A 22,751-nucleotide genomic window follows, 5' to 3' on the forward strand; every position below is an offset into this window, starting at 1 on the left:
TGTAGTAACTTTCATTTTGACTTTTATACAAACAAATTAAAACAAATATACAAAACATGTTCATATAATGTAACAGATGGTAAGTACAGTTTAAATTAAACTAATGTAAAAACTTAATTTACTGTACAAGAATACAGAAGCTGTCTTGTAGTATCTTACGTAAACATAACATTAAAAATAAAAAGTATAAAATATTTGTCTAAAACAATTACTTGCATAGCTTGTATATTCTAAATATTCTAATTAAGGTAGATTACAGTTGCTGGACCAGTCTGCCTTGTCCATAAATAACAGAACGAAAATATGTTCAGGATCTCTAGATTATAGTTGTGGTTAAATAGTGTTAAAATGAATGACATTGTGTATACAAAATGTACAATCTTTCAAAAGACCGATGGTTCGAGGGTTTATATGCATTATGTAGAACAGGAATATCACTGCGATATTCAATAAATATGTTTTTTTGCCTCGAGTGTGAGGTATTTAATTATAGTAAACTAAATATATATTAATTTACTTCATTAATTAGAAATAAATATCACCAGCAGAAGTATTGTCAATACAAATGTTGCAAACTTTTTTCAGATTGTACAGTGAAACAAAATAATGAAAGAAATTTGCAACTAATTCTTTAAAGAAAAAAATGTAAATTGTAGATTGCATTTCATTTAGGGCATTAAATCTACACTAAACATACATACAATGCAAACTTAAATTATTATATTATTACAAAAGGAAACAATTTATTAATTTACAAATCAGCATTTTTCTTAGACTATTTTGGTAAGAGAATCTTTTCTTTTTGTTAAGTATTTAAATGCAATATGTATCAAACTGTTAACCTGATCCAACTGATCCAAAAAAAATTGAAAATCTGATCTAAAAGTATTACGAAAATCAATGTTGTCCTCATTCTTGTTGACCCTTGTGGAGCTGAGAGACACAACCACACCTCTCTCTTTTTATACTTGGTTTTGGGAGATTCCCTAAAGTTGGGTCCATGACATTCTGCCTGCTTGTGCTTTGTTGGTCTCTGATATTTTCCATGTTTGTTTTGGATAACAAACTTTCTCTTTCCTTTGGGTTTCAAATCCAATATAAGCCTGGTTGTTGATTTGTGCAAGGTATGTCATAATCCATCCACATTCTAAAAAAGAAAAGTTACACACTAAAAGTCATTTATGAAATAATTACAACTATACACTGCTCTTTTTGCACTAAATCTGTTATGTTTATTTTATTTTGCACTGCACTAAACATACAACAAGAAGCCCCTAACATCATGTTTGCTACTTTGTAACGATATATTATATAGGTATAAAGACTGGTGGTCTGGGGTGTTCATGCTACCCAGGTAAATAAAAAGTGGCTATATATAATTTTAATAGTAGAACTGCAGTTCCTTGCTGTGTACACTTATACTGCATATATATATATATATATATATATATATATATATATATATATATATATATATATATATATATATATATATATATATATATATATATGTGTGTGTGTGTGTGTGTGTGTGTGTGTGTGTGTTATTTGTATATTTTTATAAACAAGAGTGAAAAAAAAGACCTTGTAATAAAAAAAAATTGTATGTATATAAATATTATAAACCCCTTACCCTATGTCTCTGAGTTAAGAAGGTGCCAGACAACTTTTGAGCAATTTCATCAACTTTATCATTTCCGAAATTGAACGATTGGACCCTTCAGTGGCCCAGAAGTGATGCTTGTGGTCTGAAATTATTTTACTAATATCAGTAAAGGCATTAACTACACATGCTGATCATTAAATGCAAGCAAAAAATACTAAATGAATATTATTATTCACTTTGAAACAATGTAAACTTACAGTTATTAAGTGTTAAGAACATTTAGTCATCTTCTGGTGTAGCCAGTATTTGGTGAAGTATCAAGCAGTGGGGACCTTATAATTTATTAAAAGATTGATACAGTGGGCTGATTGATATACACAACACCTGGAGACCTGAAAATAAATGGCATTCTTAGTTATTAGTTATTAAATATAATAATAAAGTGAGTGAGTAATACAATAAATGATAGCCAGATTAGATACTCAATTTTTAAGACTATTAATAACAAGGTACTAATTGTGGACAATGATACATCAATACCAAGCGTAATTCTACACAAAACTCCAAAAAATGATACTATCATGTTATAGTACATAAGTATCATATGATTGTCTAAAAATGTCAAGTTCCCTTTCTAGCGTGTGCAATAGGACAAGTTATGTACAGCATCTCTGTTTATTTGATCTCTGTATATAAAGGATTGTGTAGTCAGCACTATATCTAGCCACCTTTTTATTTCATAGTCTTAAATCGGGTATATATCAGAGTTAGGTGCACCGATGAATGTACTACTAACTTGGTTTTATGTTTAGCAATAGCGTCCTCAACCATTTGACTACTCTGTCCTCTATATGATAATAGGAGTAGTGTTGATCTATAAGTAAGGCTTACGAATAGTACCACCTTACCGCTGTTGGTCATGAAATTAAGTGTTGCTCTGAGGTCTCCACACTACTATTTACACATCTTACATCTTATTCTCCCATAGGAAGCTGTAACAGTAATAGGAATTTGAATGACAATCTTGAATCAATTTAGAATTCTAGTTGACTAAGTTAATTTTTTTCAAAATTAATACCTATCAAAATACGCTGTTTAACATGTAGAAATTTGTTCTATAATTGTGTCTACTGTTCCTCTCTCTCTCTCTCTCTCCATGAATTAATATTAAAGACAGTTTCAAATCCTTACACAAATAGGCCTACTACAATAAAATTCAGTTTTTTTTTTTTTTTAAGTTAAAGTGAATGATTAGGCCCTATTTATTAATTTATTAACATTTAAGCCCCCCCCCCATGTGCTTGAATAATTAATTATACCTAAAGTTGAAAACCAATAAATACATATATCTATCAATAATCAATATAATCCCAAACATACTTGCATACTTTTCAATACACAAAAAACGCTGACAAAATTAACAGCCCTCTAATTACGATTTTTTGTTATTTAGTATTAGAATCTAGATCTATATCTATATCATAACTAAAATAATTAGCCTAAAATTAACATTTCTGAGTCTGCCACATAACTTCACTGCTTAAGATATTATGAATTAGATTAGACAACAATCAGAACTTTAGATTTAATTTTTAGATAGTGTTCCCTTGAAAACATAGATCTAATCTAGATCTAGATCCTAAAACTTTTAGTAACTAGATCTATCATTTAGTCTAGAATTTAGGAGATTATTGTAAAATTTAATTATAGCCTAAGGCCTAAGGGGTCGTCCATAAATGACGTCACACTCGTAGGGGAGGGGGGGGGGGCGTAATTTTGTGACGGTGTGTGATGAGGGGGGGGGGGGGTTCAGATGTTGCGACTTCACACTGTGACTTTTTCATTATAAAAAAAGCCATGTTAGAAAACTAATTTTAGACGTTATATTGGGTTTTAGAAAACTGTTTTAATAAATTGTAATAGGAATTGATAAAAATACTCTATATATAGACAGAGTTCAGACAAGATTTTGGAACAATATCGATGTATTAAGAAAAATTCAACTGCAATTTTGAGAGGGGTTGCAGGCTGAAGTGTGACGTCATTTTAGGGATGGGGGTCTGGCTTTTTGTGACGATGTATGACGGAGGGGAAGTGAGGTAAAAATCGTCCAAAAAAGCGTGACGTCGTTTATGGATTACCCTAATGGCATAATGCCAAAATAAGCAGAATATAGTATTATTAATATATAGATCTAGATCTATCTAGGGCCTATAGATTATAGATCTAGGCACATTTTATTACCTCAAATAAACTACCTTTTATTTAATGAATGACTTATGAAGTTTCCAACAAAAAAATACGAAATTTCCAGATTCTGTATAAATAAAGTTATACTGCTTCTCACTGTTGAACTAAAATTGCTGCAGTGGGCCTACCTGTTTTACTGTGACTGGATGCAAAGTCTTTTGTTAAGAAAAATGGCGAAGGACCGGGATGCTGGCTTGCGAACAATAGGAAGGAATGTGAAGAAGTGTGAACAAAGGGACAATGGGCGAGAGGGGCCGGCGGCAGTAGCGCACACAATTTTAAAAGTTTAACAAAATGTTTAACACATGCAACGTAGTTTGTTATCAATGCTATGTTTAAATTAGAGCATGATATTAAAAGATAACTTATTTTAGCAAACATATATTAAGTTTAACAAGCATATTTAACTAAAATTACTGCAGTGAATACATAAATCAGTGTAATCTTGGCAGCCAAGGTAAAAACGGTTAAATATCAAGATATCAAGGGATGCAAGCATGTACAAATCTTGGCTGTACCCTGGCGTAAGCTTGTCCAGTGTATGGCCAAGATAACCATATTGGGCCAATGAAGGGCCGACCCTGGTATTACATACTGTGTTAGCTGGGCTACTTGTAAAAAAATAAAAATCGTGTGATTTATTTAGAATATGGTCACGATTACCAAGGCCTAAGCCGAGATATTTAAATTTTCACATGTAGATCGGACTAGATCGAGATTCTAGATCGAGATCTAGATCTAGACTCTAGCTGGAAGGACCCTAGCCGATGTTAGTCCTAGGCCTAGGCTAGGCCTATTGGCAGACGACAGAATAAACAGGGGATATAACTGTGAAAAACAGATCGCCATTTTGAATTCAAGCATCACACGATTCCCGTTACTGACGATGAGCGGTAAAAAGTAAAAATGGATGGAGGATTTAAATTGGTTTGAGAGGCAAGCTGCAACGCGTTATCTTATAAAGAAATGTAAGATGTTCAGTATATAATTTAAAGCAGGTAAATAAGTAATATCTAGTCTAGAATCTAAAGATCTTGATCTAGAATAGAATCTTCTAGAATCTAGAGCTAGATAGATCTAGATCTAGAGATCTAGATCTAGATCTAGATCTAGATTTCTAGATTTAGAAAACTTGACTTGGTCTTGATCAACTTGATGTCATGTGATCACTTGAAAACTCTAAACTTTAATTTAAAATTTAAGTTTTATTTAATTTAATATTTATTACGCCCTAGATCTTGAGATCTAGTCTAGATCTAGATCTAGATTCTCAATCTAGATCTAGATCTAGATCTAGACTCTATTTATTTAACTTTGATAAATTAAAAATGCTTACTTTCTCTTCTTTACTCAGTTACTCTTTAACACTTTTGACTTTAACTCTTTATTAAAGATTAAACTTAAAGACAAGAGTATTAAAGAGTCTTTAATACTCTTGTCTTTAAGTTTAATCTTTGTTCTTTATGCTTTAAATATAGATCTATCATCTAGAATCTAAGTCTTAGGCACTTTCACTTAGGGGTCATCCATAAATGACGTCACGCTTTTTTGGACGATTTTTACCTCCTCCCCTCCGTCACACGTCACAAAAAGCCAGACCCCCACCCCCCCCCCCCCCCTAAAATGACATCATACCTCAGTCCACAACCCCCCTCAAAATTGCAGTTGAATTTTTTTTAAACAGCTATATTTTTCCAAAATCTTGTCTAAACTCTGTCAAAATAGAGTATTTTAATCAATTGTTATTACAATTTATTAAAACAGTTTTCTAAAACGCAAAATAACGTCTAAAATTCGTTTTCTAACTTTGCTTTTTTTTAATGCAAAAGTGTGACGTTGCACCATTGACCTCCCCCTCATCACACACCGTCACAAAATCACAGATACGAGTGTGACGTCATTTATGGACGACCCCTTAGATTTTAAATCTAGATTCTACTTCTTACTCTTTGAGTCTTTGACTCTTTATTCTGACTCATCATTGTCTTTCTCAAGTTTCTCTAATCTAAATCTAATCTAGATTCTAGATATCTAATCTAGATCTAGTTCTAATCTAGTTCTAGATTTAGATATCTAGATCTATTGAAATATTGAGGGAATCTATTCTAATCTAGATCTAGAGAATCTAGTCTAGATCTAGAAATCTAGATCTAGAATTAAAATTAAATAGATCTAGATTTAGAATGCTTAGGCCGCCTTCTTAGGGCCTTTTGCTTTAAGAATGCCAACCAGTAAAAAATGAAAGCCATCTTCACCCACTTAAAATAGAATCTAGATCTATATCTAGATTCTAGAATCTACTCTAGATCTAGAAATCTATCTACATCTAGATAATATAGATCTAGTAGATAATATATACTATAAACTAATATATACTTATCTATCTATATATATAATTCTCTTCTGGGAGACCCTAGAAAACAAGCTGTAAACGCGCTCCCTCCCTCCCCACCCCTACATGGTCTTAGTGCGCTGTGTTCACTCTAAATGTTTACAAGCAGAGCCGGGTTATGTGACGACTATTAGGGGCAGATAATTTAGTTTAAAACTATTTTAAACGTAGGTGGGGGGGGGGGGGGAAGGAAGGGGGGTTATGGTCCTTAACGAGCTACTTATAGTGTTTTAAAGAAATATTTTCAGTGGCAGCGTTGGTACTGTCGAATTCACAAATTATGAATTACTGAAAAGTAGAAAAAACAACTAAATAGCGGCGTATGTTATGCCGCGGGCCGGCTCGTATATATAATTCTCTTCTGGGAGAAGCTAAAAAACAAGCTGTAAACGCGCTCCCTACCACCCAACCCCTACATGGTCTTAGTGAGCTGTGTTCACTCTAAATGTTTACAAACAGATCCGGGTTTAGTGACGACTATTAGGGGCAGATAATTTAGTTTGAAACGATTTTAAACGTAGGGGAGGAAGGGGGGGGGGGGGGGTTATGGTACTTAACGAGCTACTTATAGTGTTTTAAAGAAATATTTTCAGTGGCAGCATTGGTACTGTCGAATTCACAAATTATGAATTATTGAAAAGTAGAAAAAACAACTAAATAGCGGCGTATGTTATGCCGCGGATAGTATATAGGTCTAGATCTAGTCTAGATTTAGCAACTATTAATTATAATCTAGATCTAGAATCTGGATGTTTAACATTTAGATCTAATTTTAAATTAGTAATTTAATTAAAAACAATTTTTTCTATTTTGTTTAGCTTTTTCTTTAACTAATCACGATAAATTAGTATGTTTATTATAAATTAAAATAAGTATGATTATATGAACAGGATTTCCTCCAACACAACTGAGTAGATCTATTAAGTGTCAACATGTTATGTGCAATATAATAATAGGCCATTGACTCTGGATTTTATTTCATAACCTTTGTTCATCAAATAACAAACTACTCTCTCACTCCTAGATGGGTTGCTGTCCCCAGCTATCAAGCCTCATTTACCTGGGGTTCAAACCTGGGGCTTTTTGGTTCAGTAATCATGAACTTTACTGACGCAACCTTGTGACCTACTATTGGGGAACAATGTTGTAGTTTATTTTTAAATATTTCCTCATGAAAATTAATCATATTACATTTAAACTGAATTTTTTTTTGAAGTGTTTAAAAAGCAATGGGATTTTTCTATATTCTGTAGCATTAAAGTTGTGTATGCCTCCCATTTATTAATATAGGTCACTGCACTAAATCAAATTCTGCAGATAAGCGGTTATGTGGGCCTGTCAAGAAGTTTCTTGTAGGCCTACATACTTTTACAAGTCTTTAAACCAAGTTGTAAATCTATAAAACTAAATCAGAGTTTGGTTGTGGTTTTAACTATTGGAATTTTTTTTTAAACTTGTAAACAATATAGGCAGACTTTAACCTAGGGTATCTCAATAATTTACTTAACAATTTTTAAAAAAATGTATTATCTTAATACAAATAAAACCATTTGTCTGCATGCAAATAAATGACATATCAATATGTACACAGTTTGCAAGATTACAATTGTATTGTAGTTCACACCAAACAGTAGAGTTTGAGCATGGCTCAATATGTATTAGTCAAGTTTGAGAAGTCATAATTGAATGCTATAGCTTAAAGTTTCTAAGTTGTTCATTTTCTGCTTTTTATATTTTAAGTACTTGTTAAACAGGAAGGCTTTATTTTTCTCTTTCAGTTACTGTTGATGAAACCTTTACCTTAGCTTCTTAGTACATTTTCTGTTGTGCATTTGTTCATCCTCTTCTCTGCTCATACATTTATCAGACACTTTGTTTTCCTATTGTGTTGTTGATTAGAGTAACTTATAATAAGCTCCCCTGGATGCAGTACATTCCCTTGGCTGACTGTTTATATTTCCTTTGAATCTCCCAGATCCTGGTAACAAATATAAACTGATTCTTTTTCTTACTTAAGTTATAACCAGACTATAGTAATTGGTGTAATAGGTTAGAAAAAAAATTGAATTATAACCTGTAATTTAAGCAGAAACAATCTTGCCACATGTAATCTGATGTTGTTTAGCGAGAATAATAAACTTGGTGTAATCTTAACCTTTCTAAATTTAGCCTGTAAACATAATACTTCATAACCTAGTGTGTCCTTGACTGAATGCAGTGATTTACGTTACAGAGTTGTGTCAACAATATTCAGTTGTTCAAAGTATAGGTAGCCTACTTCAACATTGCTACGTTTTCTTTTTTTTTTAGATTTGTGTAGATTTGCATTTGTTCATAAGCCCAGAATTCGTATTTTATATTTCATTGGGCAATTAAAATGAATTCTAAGATAATTAAACACTTTATTTAACTAGCTTTTGTTTTGTAGGTCTACTGTAGTTTGTGTGGGTTTATTATGTGCCCTTGGGTTTTTTTTCTCAATTTACTAATCTGAGGAAGTAACACCCTAAAAACATTGTGCTATAATGAAGTATTCCTATCCTTAATGTTAATTATTTCTGACGAGCCGGCCCGCGGCATAACATACGCCGCTATTTAGTTGTTGTTTTTTCTACTTTTCAGTAATTCATAATTTGTGAATTCGACGGTACCAACGCTGCCACTGTAAATATTTCTTTAAAACACTATAAGTAGCTCGTTAAGGACCATAACCCCCCCCTTCCTTCCCCCCCCCCCCCCCTACGTTTAAAATCGTTGGCTCTGCTTGTCAACATTTAGAGTGAACACAGCTCACTAAAACCATGTAGGGGTGGGGAGGTAGGGAGCGCGTTTGCAGCTTGTTTTCTAGCGGCTCCCAGAAGAGAATTATATATATAGACAAGTCTCCTCTTAGTTATGCTTTAAAACACTAAACCCCCAATTCCCCCCCCCCCCCCACCCCCGTGAAAGCAGCCTCCTCTTAGTTACCTCCTCTAAGTTTAAAATAGTTTCAAACTGAATTATCTGCCCCTAATAGCCGTCACCAAACCCTGCTCTACGATTGTTTTGTAAACATTTAATTTTAGCGTGAACTACAACTCACCTGACCATGTGAGGGGGGTAAGGGGGGGTGGTAGCGATAGAGAGGAAGAGAGGGGACTGCAAGGCGTGCGCTTGCAGCTTGTTTTCTAACGGCTCCCAGAAGAGAATTATATATATAGAAGATATATAGATGCTTTTATCTGTATACTCCTGATAAACTTGAATCACCGATGTTTTGTGGCAGCTAGTCTGAAAATATCTTCCGTGAATTTTGTTTGTTATTTAACACGAGTTATAACTTATAGGCTACAGTGTTCTTTGTTTTTGTTAACAAATATGACTTAATTAATGAGTAGTAGTAGCTGTAACCTATCTAAGCATTGATGTGTAGAATAACCCTTGGATGTGATCTGATACCCGGCCTCCTTGATCTGGATGTAGACTCTCTAGGCTTATAAAACGCCGCCCTACACACGTGTACACAGGCTTCAACACGTTTGATATTCAATTCAAACATGTGCATTCCCATTTGCTTGACGCTGTCTACGGCAGAGACCTATAGGAGGGATTCTCAATTTGTGGCTTCTGTCTGTCAAAAACCTAAGTGTTAGGCCTAGATATTGACCAGGAAGAAATTCCACGATCCTTTTTATTTAACTAATGAAATCAGTTGAACATATAAGCCTAAGCCATATTTCGATGTTACTTTTTTTTTAAATTAGGTAACTTACCAAAATCTTTATATTCCTTGTGTTAAAACAGTACCACTAGTAATAAGAAATGGAGAAAGCTAAATATCTGTTAGTTCAAATTTATTCTGGCTTGAAAAACCAATGCATGCTAAATTGGTTGTAATGGGATTTACCAAAAAAGAACATCTATGAACTAAGATGATTCTTAGCTTGTAATACGTATTGATATTCAACACCTGAAACTTGTTTAGTTTCCGTGTTAAAGTCAGTTAAAGGGTTGTGTTGTAATGTTGGTCCTACTGTTGTATGAAACGTGAGATCCCTCGATCTCTAAGCTTGAATGACTTATTCAGCGGCCCAGGTTTTATCGCACTACTCCTATGTCAATCTCTTTACAAAAGACCACCGTTCTTTTTTACACTAGTGGTGGCGCGACGGCTCCAGTCGCCTCAACAGATCAGATATTTCGTTAGGATCGTTTGAAATGTAATTTTTTTTAAAAATCTGTCCCAATGGTTTTGGTTTCGGAGTCTCGCCTCTTTTCATTACGTATAGGCCAAACGACTTCTTAGTAGAAATATAGTTATGATATAAGAGAGAGTAGTGTACCGATCGCCGATTTAAAAAAAAAAAAGAACTATTAAAAAAGCAACTTTCAGTGGCGTTGTTTTAACGTGAACTTGCAGTAAAACTTAAGAAGTATCTAGCAGACTAAAGAGTAAACGTGTTGGTCATTGTAAGGACTTGGAAACGTAGCCTTCACAGATCTTGCAGGTGGGATTGATCGGTTGCAGTACCAATTCCAGTCCATCTCTTGGTTTAACTTTATGATGGAAACATAGTTTAACTGCTTACTTGCTTAAAATATATCTATCAATACTTTTAATACCCATTGGTGATTTTGTCTTTGGCAACTTCTACAATAAAACAAATGTATATCAGGCATTCATTATTAATGGGTTTTTTGGTAATAATTGACATTTTGATTCCTGGTGACATTATCAATAAAAAAAAACACAACTAAGACTAAGCATTTGTCTATCTAGAATTGTAATGCTAGCTCGACCGTTAGGGCTTTAAAAATGCAATAAAGTTATTATCCCACTAAGTACATTTTAATACAACAGTAGAACAAAGAAAACAGCACAAATCAATGGTTACTGTAATTTGGTAACGGTTTTTTGCCATTGAAATATTTAGCATGTCAGTCTGAAGAGCTTTTAATATTCTATCTACATTGTTGTTATGGTTCTTTGTAAAATAGCGGCAAATTTAAGCGCAACAATAAGAAAAACAAACGGATCCGCCATAATAGTTTGAAGCGTGGTTGGGCCTGTTTATGGCATGCAACACAACACTGTCGCCACGAAGGTTTTGAATAGTGCCTGTGTTATTCTCAACTCCTTGACGTCATGTCAGAGGATATCGACTAGAACACACACACAAACTGTGAACCGAAGCCAATATTTCTTTACAGAGATTAAAAGCGTTCACCTATTGCCAGTATTATATTATTTAGTTAATACTAAAGTTATGAAAAGTATATGTTGTTTTCTGAATTACTTAAGATAAGTACACATTTTGAACTTGTTGTGGGTTGTCAAAAATACGTCGTACTTCTCCCTGTATTTTTTTTTTTTACAACAGTAATTGAGTTGGTTCAAATTAGGTATAAAAGAAAAAAAAATAACTTTAAAAATGAGAAATAACTGCAGACTGTATGTTTACAAATATTGCAAAAGCCTGACACCACTTACTAAACCCATTCCCATCCTACCATGAGTCTGTGACTACTAAGACTATTTCTCTCTTTTATGACTATTGTCACTATGTCCTTGATGAGCTGTTCGTTTAATGCGTTTAATTGACTTGTTTCCTTAGTAATATTTGTTATAATGACCTTGTGTTTAGTTTGGCAGTTATGGCGTTTGGTGTTCGCAGCGAAGTTACACCTTAATCAGTTTATGAAAAGTCAGAAAATCGAGTAACTTTTTTATCTTGTAATATCGTTTGTCAATCGGTCCACTTTATTTGTGCAAGGAAATCATGTTTATAGAACAGCGCTAAAAGCAAATGTCAAACTAAGACGGGTCTGTTTTTATAGGGGTAACTTATGACGTTTATGGCAGTCCATATAGCAACTGCATTGAGGCAAAATGTGCTTACACATACTACTAAATCATATGACCTAGATCAGTGTTGTTTTATCTCAAGTTCTGGAGTTTTCCAAAGTCTGGAGAGCAGCATGGCCATATTATGTATGTTTGTATAGAAGTCATATAGAAGTAATGAAAATGTAGCAAATAATCGCAACAGTGCTCAGGTGCACCTCATTAAGTTTATGTTTGTCAGGACGAAAAAAAAAGTTTAATATCTTAACCAATGCAGCAAAGTAAATGCGAAAGCCAGCTTTAAGTTTAAGACTTTTAGTTGTGATAAAAACGGCCATTTAAGTTTTAGACTAGATCCCGCAAACTGCATGCAACTGTCTGGCGTTTTATATGTCATACAAGCTCACACGTGGTTTATTCAGCAGCTCGGGGAAGAAAAAAAAAACCTAGTTGTGCATATGAAATCTGCTCCTTTAGAACCGCCAGGTTTGACTTCGTAAGCCCATGGTGAATACCTTGGGTGTGTATTTGAGCGGCTGTATATGCCGAATGTATCAAAAGACGGGTCATGTGTGCAAATAGGCCTTAGGACGCTCTGATGTCCCTCTAGTCCCAGCAGTGCTGAACTCTGGTTCTTCCACTCGACTGGATCGACGGTGGTAGCAGCGTGCTCAGTCATGTGTGTAGGGAGGGCTGTGCTATACCAAGATCTGAAGAGCGGGCTGTACTGTATACAGATATATTGAGAAGATTATGACCTCTGTAATTAAAATGATGTGCTATGTCTAAGTTGAAGGGTAAGTACGTTTGATTTTTTTAAAAGATGGTAACAGGGTAATGCGTACATTTTGTAAATTTAACTTTGGGTGTGCTACTAAAATATGTACAACCATGTTTTTGTGTAAGCCGACAAACGTTGGTATAGCTGTTACACATATATATATATATATATATATATATATATATATATATATATATATATATATATATATATATATATTTACCTTATTAGACGACATCATAGCATTGCGTGCCATCTTAATGTTTTAAACTGGTAATTAAAATACGTTGAAATACGTTGGGTAAGTTACCATAACTCGTTGAACAATATGACAAATAGACAAGAGGTCATAGTTCACTCAACAAAGTTAGCTTGACTCAACTAGTCCAACAGTTTATGGGTTGTCACCCCTAAATCATTACTTTTTTTAGTAGTCTTGTATTACCCTGAATGCTAGTAAAATCTCATTTACCGTCAAGCTAATGGCATATTGTCATGCACTGCAGGCTATCAAATGTTTATTACACTATGTACCTTTTTAAACTGTCCTTGTATTTTTGTTTTAAATGTCAGATATAGCCTGTTGACTGTGTGGTGAAACCCTTGTGTCCTCTGATAACTGAATGGAAGGGAATTAAGCGAATGAGTTTTAAAATGCTGTATGGAAAGGGGTCTAGAGATGTAATTCATTGCGTAGGCCTATATGGTCAAGGTCCATGTAGATAATCTCATACTTCAGCCATCTTTCATCTATGTTAGGTATGAGACTATGTGTGTTGTAGAATGATTCTATAGTAATACAGTACATTAAACAGTCTATAGATTGTACAAATGTAGATATTTGGTTAAATAAGTGCAGAATTTTAAATTCAAATTTTCTGTTTGATATCTAGATCTAATCGATTGATCGTGTGATTTTTGTTGTTGTTCCAAAATAGTGTGTCGTTAAAATGCTGCATGAATGTAGGAACGTCTATATCAAACAAACGTATCTGCAGGCACTAGTATAGCATTGAGTTTTTATTGCTCTGTAATTGCCTACCTTATCTTATCGCACTATGTCACCGTTACAAAGAAACCCCGTGCTAGTTTGATATTGTTTGGCTAAGGCGTTGGCGACCCAAGCTTAGTTTTTGTCAAACGTTTCGGTCTTATCGCCTACAGTAAGTAGCGGTTGGTTGCATTTAAAGTAGAGATTGGATTTTTCACATTCAAATGGTCGTCTATTTTGGGATTTGTTCTATTTTGCTGTCAAATAACTTAAAAATTGTATATCTGTATTCCATGTAGGCTACCTGAAGAGTAAATCACAGTTTGAAGAAACAACGTGTACCTAATTAAGAAGAAGTGTGAAATGTTGGTTCTTTGAAGAAATTACTTCTCCCTTGACACATTACCGCATTTAATCTAATTACTTAAGATGGCTGTTGTTAGACTGGGCCATGTGCTAGCGTGTGTCTATTTTTAAAATCCCTTAAGCGTTTTCCCATCCGCCCCTACCACAAATATATGCTAACGATATAATAACAGAAGAACAGCGCACATTAAACAACGCTTCCCGTTAATTTACGCAACAATGATAAGACATAACGCGGACAGGCAGCCACAGCTTGCTTGATTAATGGCGGCTCAATTAGATCATGCCAAGCGCTGCCTTTTTTCAATATACTGAGTTATATCCAATATTTATTGTAGGTTTGGCGCACATTTTAGGAAAGTATCCTACGACATTAAAAAAAAAGCCATATATGTATTCACAACATTCAAATTAATTGCCACCAGATTATAGTCTATCTTAGCTACTGTCGGTCGCTTGTTCTAGCAACATAGGTGGAAATACGCTACTAGTTTTCTGCTTAGATTAACCCTGTAATGATCACCAGTGGGATTTTAAGTCACGGCGGTCCTATTCTCATTTAGCTGTAGTCTGTATAAAAATACCACATGCTATACTGTCACTGTAACTTTTGGTATAACACGACTCAATTTATCCTACATATAAAACATTTAAATACACTGCCATTCTCCCGACCCCATTGGGCCTTGTTCAATGGCTGCACCTTTTAAATGTTCTCATTCATCCCACACGCTCAGTGTATGGCAACCAGAGTTGCGATTAGTATTCAATTAGCCACAGTGGAAGCATCATCAACATACAAAACATTATTTGAAATATTTTTTTGGCTTCTGTTGAATATTTTTTCAATACACACATCCTCACCCCCCCCCCCCCCCCCCCATCCACCTTCCCGCCCACTCCTTCGAGTCAATGGACCGGAGTATGTTTGCTACGAATGTGTTTATCGCACCGGAACTATGCAGTGAAGCAACATAAAATTTTTATAGCATGGCTTAGTGATCTAGAACTACCAAATGCTTTTTTCGCCTAAGACTATGTAGGTACACACTGCAACTCAGTGCTCCGATTCTTCTAGTTTCCAATTGATTTTCAGCTTTATCGTCATTTACTCAAACGTAGTTGATTTGGGAAAAGAAAATCAATTAATAATGCATTCTTTTTAACGTAATTTTTAAAAAAAGTTTAAGTTGAAGCAGCGTTCATTTTGACTGGTCCAGGATGTGTATTATCCGAACCTTAGGAAACCTATTAGAGATTGTGACCTACACATTTGTCCTATAGTATAACATCGCTTTTGATAGACAACTCATTGATATAAGACTTCGTGATCCTCCACTAAAACTTTGAACAAGGTATCCAATGTCTCTCTAAAGATCCTAGTCGACTTGCATGTGTTTTCGACAAGACCGTGACTAGGTCAATGCATGCGTGACTCCGGTCAATCTGTTGTATTGCACTCGTCCCGGCCTTATTGAGGATACATCATACACCACTCATGGCTTTCTTCTCTCTGTCACACTCATGACAGCTGACAATCTTGAGACATTCGAGGCGCACTGGCAAAGATTATAAATGGGTGCTGGCATTTTAAAGATTTTTTTTTTTTTACATTACGATTTAAAGAGAAATATTATACCCGTGTGTTTAAAAACTCTGTAATGAGCTACTGGTTTGAACAGAATCCACGTAGACAATCATTGGCTTTAAACTTCGTCCATCGCCAATCAGCAGTTCGTTCAAACCAAGTTCATTTATATTTTTAAAAAATTGTCTTGAATCTCCTTGATAGTGCTAAGCAATACACGTCAATAAAGTAGTTGAATTTTATTGATGCGGTCGTTACATTATAAGTATTCAACTTTCTGTTTGTATATATATATACACCAGTTGGAATATTAATTATGTGGATTCTAGTTATTTTCTGTAAATATTTTATAAACACAAGTGTATTTAAATTAGTTAAAATATGTGCGTTGTTTATATTTAAAATGTGATTCACCCGTAGGTTATGTATGTTAATACAAAATCTATTTATTGCATGTGTGCAATCACTCTAGGTCATCTGTTATGTAACTATAATGTTGATAGTTAACTGATCAGTGTAGATCTTATATTTTTTATTTATTTAAAAATCAAGTCTTTGTGTTGTTGTTTATTCAATAACTTTTCTAGCTCTCCCTGTGTGTAGGGACTAATATCGTACAGCGTGAAAAAACCTGTCGGGTAAAAGTTCCCCTGTCTGAACATTCACCTAGGAACTTTGACAAATGCTTTACAGAAGTGGAGTTTTTTTTTTTTCCATGGCTGTAGTAAAGCAAATATTAGAGGCTTTATCTCCCACCACTAGCTGTCACTAAGGCCGACTGGAGCACGGTGCTAGGCAGGCGTGCAAGAGAGATCTATCGTATTGGGTTGCTCCAACTGTGTCCGGAACTCTTATGGTAATCAAGTACACCAGCTATTCACTCAACTGGTTCTCACGAACGTGCATAATAAAAATCTTTTCACTACTTCTTAAAAATGTGTATGGGGGGGGGGGGGGGGGGGTAGGTCGCTGATCAGAATAAAGGTTTTTTTTTAATACTCGTGGATCATTAAAAAAAAATCTCGGCCTTTGCTGTGTTATAAGTACTTGCATAATACAATAGCCTCGCTGTTCGGTTTTGTGTGTATTCTACATTTATTCTTACCCGCAAATTACCAGGAGAAAACATTACCAAACTATACACACTATTGCTTTAAATATTTTATGTTTGATTAATTTTTTAAAAAGGAACATAATAAAAAAGGACATAATAATTAATATCGTAAGAAGTAAGAAACGAAATTTATTATGAAAACAAAATAAGCTATCTGAATGCAAACCTTATTTTTTTTTTTATTCTGAGAGAAGTAGAATTTTGTTTTACAATAAACAAGTACAACAACAGCATATCATATTTCTAACACCTCTGTTAACATTTAGAATTGTGTTCCTACCCCTCCCTCCTCTCCCACATTGTAGAGACGAAATCGCAAGCCACAGGTAACTGAAGTGTAAGCTTTTAACTCCCCTTGTTGTTCATATGAGCCTAGGCAACAACTAATATTGGGAATGTTCGGGTATCTAGTTTCAAGACTTCTTATTGTATTTCTTTACATATCTTGGTCTTCTCACATTCCAATGGCGTATACTGATATTTTATTATGATACTAGAACTTATAATTATAAATAAAAATTAAAAAAATAAATAAAAAACTTGAATGTATCCAAAGTGTGTAGTATCTGTATGGGAATATATTGTTTAATGTGCTCGTGAGGTTATTACTATCGTGACACCGATATACCGACTCAGGAGGTTTTCCTCACAAAACCAGGCAGGCCCCCAGGTTGCGAACTCCGACTAACTGGCTTTGGAGATGCCAGTTTGATCACTACTTGTTGGTCGCTTTTCATCCGTAGGTTCTCACCGGGCCTGTCTCCCCCAACCACCAGTTGCGGGACGCCGTGTCCTACCACCTGGTACCCAGCTTGACAGTGGAGGTTAGGTTATTACTAGTTGATTAGTTAATTAATAATAGTTACCCCCCCCCCCCTCTCCGCCACACAAATTTGTTTTCACATCTCTCTCGCTCTCACTAAACCCCGTCACCAACAAGCACACCCCTTTTTAATATTTTTTCGTAATACAGTCGTGCGTCCATATATGCTCACATATACGCCAACTCACACTGTATGTTATTCGGGAACAGAACTTTATACACGTCAATTAACCCCCCGGACATCCCCCCTCCCACGACATTACCCCCTGGAGTAATTACCCCTTGAGTTTGGGTTAGGGTTAGTGTAGGGTCAGGGTTAGGCTTAGACCAATGTCTAGGGTTGTGTTTAGTTTTGGGTTGTGTTTAGTTTTGGGTTACGTTTTAGGCTGAGGTAAATGCTTAGGATTTGGTCTTCTTCTTAAGGTTAGGATTAGGGTAATATACAGGTACAGAGTTGGAGTTAGTCGGGATTCTTAAACTTGGGGGGGGGGGGGGGTAATGTCCTAGACCCATATTATTCTAGCAACTTTTCAACATCTGTCTTAACAATGCAAACTCCGCATGTTTTTTCTTAACACTTGGAAACATTTTTTAACGAGCCGAGCTGTTAAATACAACCAGGCCGTTATTCTATCTCACCCGAGACCTGCTTTATTTATATGTGTTGTGTAGCAACATTCTCCTGTGATGATGTCACAAAATGCGTCCGACCAGACCCATTCATTTATTTAGACATCCTAACTTGTAATAACAGAGTCGGCGGGCTGACAACTGGTTGGCCATAGCAGCATCACTACCTGTGTTTTTATGTGTAATCAAAACAAGGCGTGATTACCTTTTTGTTTATCCAATTTCTAGTATCGCTTATAACGCAAGGCACATAGCCTTAATCCAACACTAACCCCCAACCTTGTTGTCTAAACAATCGTTTCGTTGTTTTACCTATTAAAATATTTAAAAGATCAGTCTAATTGAAGACTGGATCAGATGATAATTTAACAACGGATTCTCTCAATTATAATCAGGGAGCTTTAAGTTAATCCGCGGTCTTCAATTTGAATAATCGTGGCAAGTGTCTCACATGGGGGGGGGGGGGGCATACTGGGCATTAAACGGTTGAAAAGTTCAGCTGTATACCATTGATTTAATTTGTACCTGAGGTGACGACTTGCCTAATAATAACCTTTTGTTTAAATACATTAGCCAGGTCAATAACTTTAAAAAGTTGTATATTTAAAACTAATAGATCTAGATATGTAGTACTTTTTGTGTTCTGGTGGACGCTAAAGTCGAGGTTATCGTTATTGACTGTTCTAGCCATACATTGTGGGTACGGCTAATCGACAATCGCCCGTTAGTTCCTGCCTGTCCCCGCACCTGCGGTTATCGGCGTCACTAGGTAATCTTTGACTACTCTTGTGTACGCTTTGTGATTTTAAATCTCTGCTGATCTAGCCGGTACCAACTGATATAACTATCTACACTATGTCCCCAATCTTGGCACAATTGTGGTTTCAATCGATATGGCAGTTCTTGTCAAATCTAAGACATGTAGAATTGAATATTACAGTCTAGAGCCCCCACTATTTTACTGAGGCAAACTGATCTAAAGCACTACCCTAAGAGCACAATGCCGAGTCTTTTCCCCCCACTCTTTCTTTGTAGCTCAAGTGTGTGGTTTAAAAAATACCAAGTGATCTAAAGAGATGGTATTCGAAGCCGACGTTGTCCCAGTGTTCCCCGAGGTCGCCACAGCGTGTGTATGTGTGCTACGGTGACAAATTCAAGCCTGGCCCCTTCTTGATATTCACGATACCATCAGGTGGGCGATACCGGCAGGTGGAGGACTTCCACAACAGGTGAGGGTTGGTTCGAGTTGGTTCTTGGTTAGATCTGCTTTTATATGCTCACATTTTAGTCACATTCTTAGTCGTGTATGTATGGTGGCTTTAGTATTGTTTTAATTGTAACAATTTCATTTTAGTCGTGAGATGTTTAAAATATCGCGATTTGAAATTTTACATGTGCCACAGTTTGAGAATGTTCAAGTAATCAACAGTTGTGAACAGTTAGTTGAATGAAATAGTTTCTAGTAGGCTGTAATCATTGTGACAGTGTTGAATATAAGCGATCTGACACAACTGTTCACGTCGATCCACTTGTTTGAATCATCGATACTTGCCACTGTTCCCGCCCGCTAAGATCCTGTTAGAGTTTGTTGGCTCTCCTTTAAGAAACAGTTACGCGCCCGCCATTTGCTTACTGTAAACACGCTTTTTTTTTCTCTGGCTGACTGCATGGAGGTAAGTCAAAGTTTAAATGCTCCTTTGTACCTGACTCCTTTAACTTATGTTTTAGACTGGGATAAGCATGTCTAGTTTTCTACTCTTCGCTGTGGGAGCTTGCGTAGACCAGTGATTGATTCTCGTAGTATTCGCCTGTTACTCTTAGTCTTAGGGCCAGTGGTGGCAAACTTTATGTGTGATCGTTCTTGTATTTCTCTGTGACTGCTATAAGGCTGTGACTGAGTGTGTCTAGATCTACCTAAACATTGCGAACATATAGTATGGTACCTTACATATTATACTATTTTTCATCTTGTGCTCATCAAAGTGTGTGGTTTTGATAAATCTACTCATGTAAGAGTTAAGGCTAAGGTTAAGATTTTTTTTTCTTTCTTAAAAATACTATTAACAGCTTAAAACATTGTTAAATGAAGTCCATAGTCGGACACTGATATTCAAAAAGAAAATAAATACTGAAATCCAAAACCTTTTTAATAGTCAAGTATTATGTTTTCTATGATGTGACCAAAGAAAAAACTGTTAATGTATTAGGCAGAGCCTATACAAAAACACTTAGACCGTGTTGTGTGTCACTTCACTACTGTTTTAACACTTTAAGTACTTGCCCTATTTTAAGACTGCTGCAATAGCCTGATCCTGACTAAAATGACGTTTATATAATTTCTGGATTTTTTCTTATCTAGAATAGCCTGGCGTTTTCTGTGAAACTTAGCTAAGTAATCAACCCCTTACACTCTACACAAGTGAGAAACCCCGGTTCGCCTTTCAAAAACACAATACATTACATTTGGTATCAAAACGTACTAAGCGCATTTGTAAGCATAAGGTTATTCACCCAATGTATATCAACGGGAATCCAGAAGTACACGACTACATCGTGATGATTTAATGTTCATGCCATATAACTAAAGTAATTAGTCGAGAATCGTGTGTACAAATTTCTCGGCCACGATTCAATCAACTGTGTGATATTGTAACCAAATTAGTCTAGCGGTGTGCCCATGTTCCACACATCCTGCTCTAGTACACTCTGGCTTGTGGTATCATGTCGTACGTGTCACCATGTCGGCTACTCCCAGAACCATAGAGATTATCTACACACGTACATCATTTTATCTCATGTCTCCACTCCTAGAACCATAGAGATTATCTACACACGTACATCATTTTATCTCATGTCTCCACTCCTAGAACCATAGAGATTATCTACACACGTACATCATTTTATCTCATGTCTCCACTCCTAGAACCATAGAGATTATCTACACACGTACATCATTTTATCTCATGTCTCCACTCCTAGAACCATAGAGATTATCTACACACGTACATCATTTTATCTCATGTCTCCACTCCCTGATCCATAGAGATTATCTACACACGTACATCATTTTATCTCATGTCTCCACTCCCTGATCCATAGAGATTATCTACACACGTACATCATTTTATCTCATGTCTCCACTCCTAGAACCATAGAGATTATCTACACACGTACATCATTTTATCTCATGTCTCCACTCCTAGAACCATAGAGATTATCTACACACGTACATCATTTTATCTCATGTCTCCACTCCCAGAACCATAGAGATTATCTACACACGTACATCATTTTATCTCATGTCTCCACTCCCTGATCCATAGAGATTATCTACACACGTACATCATTTTATCTCATGTCTCCACTCCCTGATCCATAGAGATTATCTACACACGTACATCATTTTATCTCATGTCTCCACTCCTAGAACCATAGAGATTATCTACACACGTACATCATTTTATCTCATGTCTCCACTCCCTGATCCATAGAGATTATCTACACACGTACATCATTTTATCTCATGTCTCCACTCCCTGATCCATAGAGATTATCTACACACGTACATCATTTTATCTCATGTCTCCACTCCTAGAACCATAGAGATTATCTACACACGTACATCATTTTATCTCATGTCTCCACTCCTAGAACCATAGAGATTATCTACACACGTACATCATTTTATCTCATGTCTCCACTCCCTGATCCATAGAGATTATCTACACACGTACATCATTTTATCTCATGTCTCCACTCCCAGAACCATAGAGATTATCTACACACGTACATCATTTTATCTCATGTCTCCACTCCTAGAACCATAGAGATTATCTACACACGTACATCATTTTATCTCATGTCTCCACTCCTAGAACCATAGAGATTATCTACACACGTACATCATTTTATCTCATGTCTCCACTCCTAGAACCATAGAGATTATCTACACACGTACATCATTTTATCTCATGTCTCCACTCCTAGAACCATAGAGATTATCTACACACGTACATCATTTTATCTCATGTCTCCACTCCTAGAACCATAGAGATTATCTACACACGTACATCATTTTATCTCATGTCTCCACTCCTAGAACCATAGAGATTATCTACACACGTACATCATTTTATCTCATGTCTCCACTCCTAGAACCATAGAGATTATCTACACACGTACATCATTTTATCTCATGTCTCCACTCCTAGAACCATAGAGATTATCTACACACGTACATCATTTTATCTCATGTCTCCACTCCTAGAACCATAGAGATTATCTACACACGTACATCATTTTATCTCATGTCTCCACTCCTAGAACCATAGAGATTATCTACACACGTACATCATTTTATCTCATGTCTCCACTCCTAGAACCATA

The 22,751-nt window shown here is 35.6% G+C and overlaps 1 long non-coding RNA gene across 3 annotated transcripts; it reads right to left on the reverse strand.

The window, feature by feature from the left end:
• Window positions 1–266: 266 nt before the first annotated feature.
• LOC131953718 (uncharacterized) lies at window positions 267–4,114 on the reverse strand. Of its 3 annotated transcripts, none has more exons than XR_009388670.1 (5): window positions 3,851–4,114; window positions 2,403–2,598; window positions 1,864–1,998; window positions 1,634–1,748; window positions 267–1,147 (listed from the first exon to the last, which is right to left on the reverse strand). It is a non-coding gene; the product is annotated as an uncharacterized LOC131953718 (long non-coding RNA). The 3 variants fall into 3 exon arrangements; XR_009388672.1 differs by having other exon boundaries at window positions 2,515–2,598; window positions 3,851–4,112; XR_009388671.1 differs by having other exon boundaries at window positions 2,510–2,598; window positions 3,851–4,112.
• Window positions 4,115–22,751: the final 18,637 nt, after the last annotated feature.

This window comes from Physella acuta, unplaced genomic scaffold, assembly GCF_028476545.2.
Source record: "Physella acuta isolate Inbredline_101_S28 unplaced genomic scaffold, ASM2847654v3 ptg000943l, whole genome shotgun sequence".
NCBI classification, from domain to species: Eukaryota; Metazoa; Mollusca; class Gastropoda; family Physidae; genus Physella; species Physella acuta.